Here is a 7,964-nt window from a genome sequence, read left to right on the forward strand (position 1 = left end):
TTGGATGACCATCAACAGTACCTTCACGCCCAGGTGCCTGGAGCCATCCTGCACCTTACCCAGCCACAGGCGATAGCCGCCGGGAAGGGGCGCGCGCTGGCCACTCTGTCCCAGCGCCACCTTTGGGTGGAGCAGGCGAGGGTGCCGGAACAGAAGAAAATTCCCCTGGTCACGGCCCCCCTCTCCGATGCTGGGCTGTTCGGGTCGGCCATGCAGCAGATGACGGCTGCCTGCAGAGAGATGGAGGAGGAGCGCGCTGTGCTCCAACCCCATTTCCCCCAACCCGATGCCACCGGTGATGGCCGACGAAAGCAACGCCGGCAGAGGACCGCGACCGTCCAAGAAGGCCAGGAGTGGAGGGAGTGCCTCGTCCGCAGCCAGCCGCCCCACGCCCGAAGGTGACGGTAGGGATCGACGTGACCAGGCGCCCCAGAACCGTCCCTCCGGGCCGGCTCCCCGTGGGGGCAAGCACCGTTAGTGACTCTCCCCTGTTTACCCCTGTCCCCTCCCCAACATATAATTTTGTTACTAAATAAAAGGTCCCTCCTGGTGGGGGACTGTTTTTTGTTACAAACTGTGTGTTTATTCACTGTTATATATTGGGGATACGGTGTATAAACCCTCACCTAGCTGTGGGGTTGTGTGTTGTTTAAGTGAGTTTTCTTGTAAATCGTTCTGGTCGCTATATATATGTGTGCTTGGCAAGGCCTGTGGCTAGCACTCGGTCGAAAGACTTGTCTTCCCTCATCATGAAGAAGACTGTGTTCTTCTTGTAATGGTACATTTTACCGTTTTATCTGAGGGGGTTGTGTGTATTCTGTTACGTTGGAAACATGGCATTGAGTCCACAACTTGGTTAGAGTTTTAGCCTACAGAAGTGCTCATATATGTAGCTTGTACAGAGGTCTTGAGTCTCTCTTAAACGTCTGTGTTTTTTCTTTAGACATAAAACACGGGTGACATGTTTCGCACATGAGCCTAAAGCCTTGTATATAAAACCCGTTCGCAAACGAGTTGTCATCTGTGGCTGGCGTGCATTGGTTTAGCTTATCCTAGTGGATATACGCTTTTCATGTAGCATGCTAGCTACACAGGTATCATCGCTGCTGGTTGTTTTTCATCGTATCCGGGGTGTGGGGTCATGAGGGGGTGAACTGATTGGTCAGGGGGTTAGGCCTCCTGTCCTTCGGGCTTCCTGTCCCGCTGTTAGGTCAGCGCGTCACAGGGTAGGGAGAGGGGGGGGGGGAGGGAGTTCCCTGGTCCCACGCCATATTTGGGCAGGTGGGTCACGGAATTCCTCCCGCCATAGAGTACGTCACTGGGCGCGTTTCTATTGGTTGTGAGACTTCCGTGAGTTCTTTTCAGGCTCCATGTTGTGGACCTCTGTTGTTGTCAAGATGAGTTATGCGGTGCGTGAGAACTTAAAAAGACGTTTTCTACTCAGCGCTCTGTTGCATATGTCTTGAGCTTTTGGTCATGTAGCTCAATGTTACATATATCTTTTCAATTATTACTCACGTGGGAAGTCTCTCTGGGGGTTCCCTGTCTCCTCTCTTTATACTGAGCAGGGTTGACAGGGGTGTTTTCCCTCCGACGCATCATATGGGACTCATATCTGTGTCTTTTGGCCAGCTTCCTGCCGCTCTCCCAGGCGGCTTGGAGGGAATGTTATCTGGGTTCTTGTTAGAATTACCATTGATATGTTTTGGGTCTCGACGTGTACATAGTGCTGGCCCCGGGTGCTTCTGTGTGGAACCACGCATGGGCTTGCGCGCCTTGGTTGCTCATCATTGAAACTTTGTTTTTATGGGGCAACTAGGATGGAGTTTGTCTCTTCCGAGTGCCAGTGTACTAGGTTAGTCTCGATGAATTCTCGTTCATCTCTGGGGGGAGATAACGGAATAGATCAAAGCATTGGCGGAGGGGTCTTACGCTTTTGGGGCGTGGTGCTTTTATGTTCTGACCGTCTTGGTGGCGCCCTCTGTGATGTTTTAGATCGACACGCGTACCTACCCCCCTCTTAGGACTGGGGATGGTGGCGTGATTAGAACACAGGACTGGTTCTGGTCGCGCCGGACTAGGTCAGTTAACCCGATCTGCTGTTCTGGTACCCTGAAGGACTTGTGCTTTTTCGGGGGGGAAATGCCGGGTTGGCCCGGGCGTTGCAGGGGTTGATGTTATGGAGGTGTTCGTGTTATCCTTCACTATTGCTTGGTCCATATTGTGTTGTACCTTGCGCTGTGCTAAAGGAGCCTGGTCCTTCTCCATTCTTTTTTCGCCCCTCTCTTCTCCTGCTTGGCGGGGCTGGGAGGGGGCTGTCGAGGTGGTTCTTGTACCCCTCTGGCATCCCTGTGTACGTCCTGGTCCGCCTGGCCCAGGTCCGGACTCGTTCTCGTCTACCTGTTGGCCTGGGTTAACCCCTTCTTGAGAACTGAAACACTTGTACTGCTGTATAGCCGGTGTATACCCGCAGTTTTTCTTGGGGGGGTTATAGGAACAACCGCCTCCTGTTAAACTAAACATAGGGTGGTGGTTGGTTTCCAGGTGTGTTGGTAGCGGAGTCGACTCTTGGGTTAGGCCGGGCTTGACCCTGTCTGCCTGCGAGTGTGCCCCCGCACCCTTCATGACGTCTGCCAATCGTGTCAGCCTTCTCTGCCTCGGCCCCTCTAGAGGGTCAGGTTTTTTTTGTGGAGGCTGCGACATGGTGCACAGCATACCGAACACCCCTTCCGCCGGGGTGCTGTTTTCAGCAGACCCCTTAGGCACCTGTCTAGTCCGCAGTGCTCCAGGCACAGGTCGAGTCCTTTTGACCTGTTGCCTGGATTGAGGGATCAACCTCTTTGGGGGTTGTTTCCCCGGTGCGCTGCCTGGTCCCGCTGTGGGGGTGTAGCCTCTTTGAGTGCTTCAGGGCGGCGTGCTGTAGGGGGGAAGGGCCTGCTCTTGGATGGGCCCTGTCCGATACGCTGGCAATGTGGGGGGTGGTGTCACTAGTGACCGCCTGGTGGGGTCTCAATGCTGCGGCGTCGTTGGCCTCACCAGGCCCCTTTTCCGGGGGGTCTTGACCCTTCCTGGGGCTGGGTCCTCCTTCGCGCTCCGCTGCTACGGCCTTGCCACAGGGTTGGGTTCTTGACCTTGACCCCGTGATATTAGGGATTGTAAATATTTTTTTCTTCTTCCCGTTCGTTCCCTAGTGGCATGTGGGTTGCGCGCCTGTGTAGTTGTGGGTTCTTCTGTGAAAAGGTAAGTCCCACGATCTGCTCACCCTGTGCGTTTGAGTTGCTAAACCCTCTTCGCACAGATCCGATTCCCTCCCGTCCTCCACTAGGGGGGTCCGGGGGCTCGGGTCCTCCCCGGTTCTGATGGTTGTGGGGGGCCTCAGCGGGTACATTTGTCGAGCTTCCGCTCTGCTCAGCTCCTGTGTTCCACTACGAGCAGAGCGTAAGCTATTACGATATATAACATACGGTTATCCTATAACCATAGTTATATGAGTATAGCGAGCGCTCTGCTCGGACTCACTGAGGACCCCGTGGTCTTCGCCTTCGGTGGTGAAAGACTTGGGAAGGAGCTGTTAGTATGGCCCAGGGGCGTCCATTTGGTATGGCAAGGTATGGCACTCGCCATAAAAAAAAGATTTTTTTTACAATTTTTTATGTTGATTTATAATTCGAATGTCAACATTATGAACGAAGCTTCGAACTATTTGGTACAGCCCTAGCATGTTTTGATATTGTCAATTATCTCACTTTTACTAGGTGACTTTTGCTGTGACTAACTGAAATATGCCCAAAAAAAAGGAAAATGGGCATAGGGACGTTTTTTTTAATCAAAGGCCAGCAGAGACAAGTGATACAGGGACACAGGTAAGGTCTGGCTTAGTGATTATAATAGTGCAGTTCAGCATTCAGTAACCCATACTTTTTGTGAATGTGTTTTTGATACTACATTCTGTTGAACACACACCTCAAAACCGTACCTAAGGAAAATTGGCTCAATTGCAAGAAAAGTAATAGACAGTTATGATATTACATTCTGCATAATTCGTATGCAAAATATTGTGGTTCCCTGCTTTAGTCTGTTGACACATTTCTATACTAAAAATGCTTGTGTAGTCCTGTGTCATACCTAAATGTCATATAACTGAATTGTATAGAAACAACTCACCAAAAGTGACTATTGCACAACTGATTTGACAAAAAAAATCCACCAAGGGGGGGAAAGCCCCCCTTCACCCCCCCCCACCCTCCTCGCCATACCTTGCCTTTTAGTGAAAGGACGCCACGGGTATGGCCACATCCCCGCTTATGTAGAGGAGCGGATGGGGGTGTGGCCAGGCGGATGGGTGTGTACATGTGAAGAAATGTATTCAGTATTAGACTGGATATGGGATATGTTCCACTACGAGCAGAGCGCTCGCTATACTCATATAACTATGGTTATAGGATAACCGTATGTTTGTGGTCCTTGTCCCTTATTGCTTCAAGGTGGCTTTTCTTTTCAAAGCTTAACGGACTATCAACCCATCAAAATGAAAAACAAGATCCCTATCTTGTCTCGGATAAGATAACGCTAGATGAAAAGAATGTAGTATGCCCCACATCCAATAAACAAGAACACAAACCAATATATATCTGTGATTGTTTTATTATTTCATTGCAGCATTTTACTCATACAGGGAAAAAAAATTTTCTTTTAATTTGTACATAGATTGATTCATTCTCATACACACATAAAAAAAGAAAAACATTAAACACATTTGTCATTTGTATTCTACCAAACTCTAAATTCCCTTTTTGTTCATAGCAAAATATATATCAATATTATAATAGGAAATAAAACAAAACACATATTTACAATGTTTTCTTTTCACAAAACTACAGTATTTACACAGTAGGTGGTCAAAGCTCTTGGTGAGAGAGAGAGAGAGAGAGAGCAGAGAACTTGGTTCCTTGGGGCAGGAAGTGCTACAAACGGTAGTAGGCTCCTCTGAGTAAGGCACACAGTTGGTATCACGAAATCTAAAGTGGATGATGCAACGTTTTGAGGAAATACGGATGGAATTTCCCCACTATTATGAACAATAGTATTTTGTTGTTGTAGTTTGGCTCCTAACTGTACACACGGGCCCAAGTTTATTTCCCGTCAGCTATCGTATTAGCAAACACTTTAACAGGAAATATACTTCGACCCATTCTAGAATAAGATAAGATATTTGAATCCCCTATGAAAATGCAGTATTTTAAAATGGCGGTTACGGTCTGTGCTTCTTTCATATTCAATATTCCACAAGGGCCGTCGGCTTCCCTCTTGAGAACAATTTCCTTGTTGCGTAGGCAAAATCGTATTATTAAATAAATAGAAACTATTGGAGAACTTTTGTATGGAACAGTTAATGATCTCTTAGTAATGCCTGTCCTCTTCTGGTATCACTCAGAGAGCCCATAGCTGAGCGGTTTGGCAATGTTTGTATCTCTTAACATTATCGGTCGCCATGGTGACGGAGCAATTAGGGGTGAGGTTAGCTTCTATTCAACGTTTTTTTTCTTTCTTCCCTGTATTTGTTCAACACTTCATATGGAGTGAGATGGGTGGATGGATATGTTTTGTAATCTCTTGTGTCTTTTCCTCGCTATTATGTTATGTATGTACATGATTCAATTATGGGGGTGCACTTATGCACACTAGATTTGATTGGTTTTAGGCCTACATACATTTCTAGAAGAATAGAGTATTTTGCACAGATAAAATCCCAAATGAATTGAAATAACTTTGTAGCACAATAAAAATATATATATATCTAGGTTTGTGTACTTTTTTGAGCAACTACAGTATATGCTGTTAGTCCAATTATATAGCCTACAAAAACCAATAGAGGCCTTGCACGAAATGTTTCTGTAGTTACCTTTCTTACAGTATTGCTATGTTACAGGCAGCCATGCTGGAAGAAAGATAAATATGCAAATGTAGAAAATGCTATAGCCAAGTTAATAGAAGGAATCCAACCAATGTCAAGTAAATGTAGCATTCCGTTAGCACTCAATGTCAGTGATGTGGTGAATTTCTACCATGAAGAGCTCAATCTGCCTAAGAAAAAAACAACAACAACAACAAAAACATTTGGACTATAATACAACTTTACAGTTTCAGGCATACCAGATTCATCAAGTGGAACTCATTGGTATTCATCATGTGGAGGTCATACAGGCCTACCGGCTGCCCTTCAAGTTTGCATAATAAATAATTTGTTCTTTTAAAGCTGCTCTCAATTGTTACATTGTGGACAAAGAAAGTCATCCCCTTGTGCATTACTGGTCTACATTACTGGTCTACATTACTGGTCTACATTACTGGTCTACATTACTGGTCTACATTACTGGTCTGCATTACTGGTCTACATTACTGGTCTACATTACTGGTCTACATTACTGGTCTACATTACTGGTCTACATTATCCTCACACAACTTAATGCAGATGGGCTGCCCTTTGACCTCTCTGGGACTTTGGTCATCCACACCTACCAAACCAAACATAATTGTGTCCTTGCGCTTGGCCATATCCCTTATGAAAAACTTTTACCATGGTACCCGCCATTGTATAAATAATGTACCATGGCACTGTCATGGTAAAAGTCATGTGTTAGTATGGCACGACTTCTTTTTTTTATCCACTTTTTCTCCTCTTTTTCTATATTTCTCCCATCCCAATTCCAATGTGCCAATTGTCCCCTCCCCTGTCTTGAACGTTGCTCGCATATGCCCCCCACTGGCCGGTTGTAGGGAGGATAGAAGCCTTGCATCACGCGTCCCCTCCGGTACACGAGGAGGCAGCCTGTCACATCTTTTCACCTGCCAGCGCGGACTCTCATTGGCGAGGTGTAACGTGTGGGAGGCTCACACTACCCCCACCATTTCCTGTCTCTGCTGTGCAGGCGTCCCCAACCGACCTGTAGGAGTCGCTGTCCACAACGTCCAGATTACCACCCATCGACTTCCACCCCCTAACTCTGCCAATTGAGTTAGTATGACGACTGGCCCAAGCCGGAGGCAACGCCGACAGCCGGAGTCGAACCCGGTGTCTCTTGCGTTGGTGACAAGCGCAATGTCCGCTGCGCCACCCAGCCGCCCCCTTATGGCACCACTTCTGTACTTAAATAATACCATGGTATGATCCAATTTAAACCGTGATACACGCCATCACCAACGTAGTGACCAAAAAAGTACCTTTTTTTGGTACCGGTGTATCCATACACACATGTACAGAATCCAGAGAGAAGGGCTCGACTGTAGCAGTGATACACAAGAGGATGAATTTGCCTGGCATTTTCAATCGGCTGGCGCTGGCATTTGAAATCCGAGAGCCTGACCTCTATTAGTGCTGGATAATCCCTTAATTGTATATCCGTCTGTTTGACTTTAAAACGGAGTCCATTGATAATGCAGCATCAAAGCCTATATTAGCCTGCAGTTTACAGACTAGTTGCTTCTCAACAGGGGTTTGTTTCGATCTGTGTTGACACCCGCACAGAGCTTTTTGATACAGAGGGGGTGGTTTAACCCTTCCAGGCATACGGCCTGACGTGTTGAGGTTATGATTTGGAGAATCAAACGTTCTAACCGTGATGTCAGAATGGCTGGCTGGCCACTGATAAGCAATAGAGTTTTAGAAGTCTGAGATAGACTTCTGAGAAAACATTACAGAGAACTTACACCTGAAAGGGATAATGGACACTAAGAACACCGCCCCGGCGCCCCCCCGCCCCCACCCCTATGATTATTCCCTGTCAGGGAAATTGTGGACAATCTTGTTGCAGCAATGTACTGTATACTTGGACAATGTACTGTATACTTGGACAATGTACTGTATACTTGGACAATGTACTGTATCTGTATACTTGGACAATGTACTGTATACTTGGACAATGTACTGTATACTTGGACAATTATGTGTTTCATGATGTTGGTCA

General features: G+C 47.0%; 1 protein-coding gene across 1 annotated transcript in view; it reads right to left on the bottom strand.

Annotated features, from left to right (window-relative positions):
- Positions 1-4,646: 4,646 nt before the first annotated feature.
- The window catches only part of klf5l (Kruppel like factor 5 like), a 54,529-nt gene continuing 51,211 nt past the window's right edge, over positions 4,647-7,964 (bottom strand). The window contains exon 4 of the mRNA XM_084319914.1: positions 4,647-7,964. This exon is cut by the window's right edge and continues 405 nt beyond it. The gene's annotated coding sequence lies outside the window, so the exon portion shown is untranslated.

The sequence above is a fragment of the Notolepis coatsorum genome, assembly GCF_963971535.1.
Source record: "Notolepis coatsorum genome assembly, chromosome: 8".
NCBI classification, from domain to species: domain Eukaryota; kingdom Metazoa; phylum Chordata; class Actinopteri; order Aulopiformes; family Paralepididae; genus Notolepis; species Notolepis coatsorum.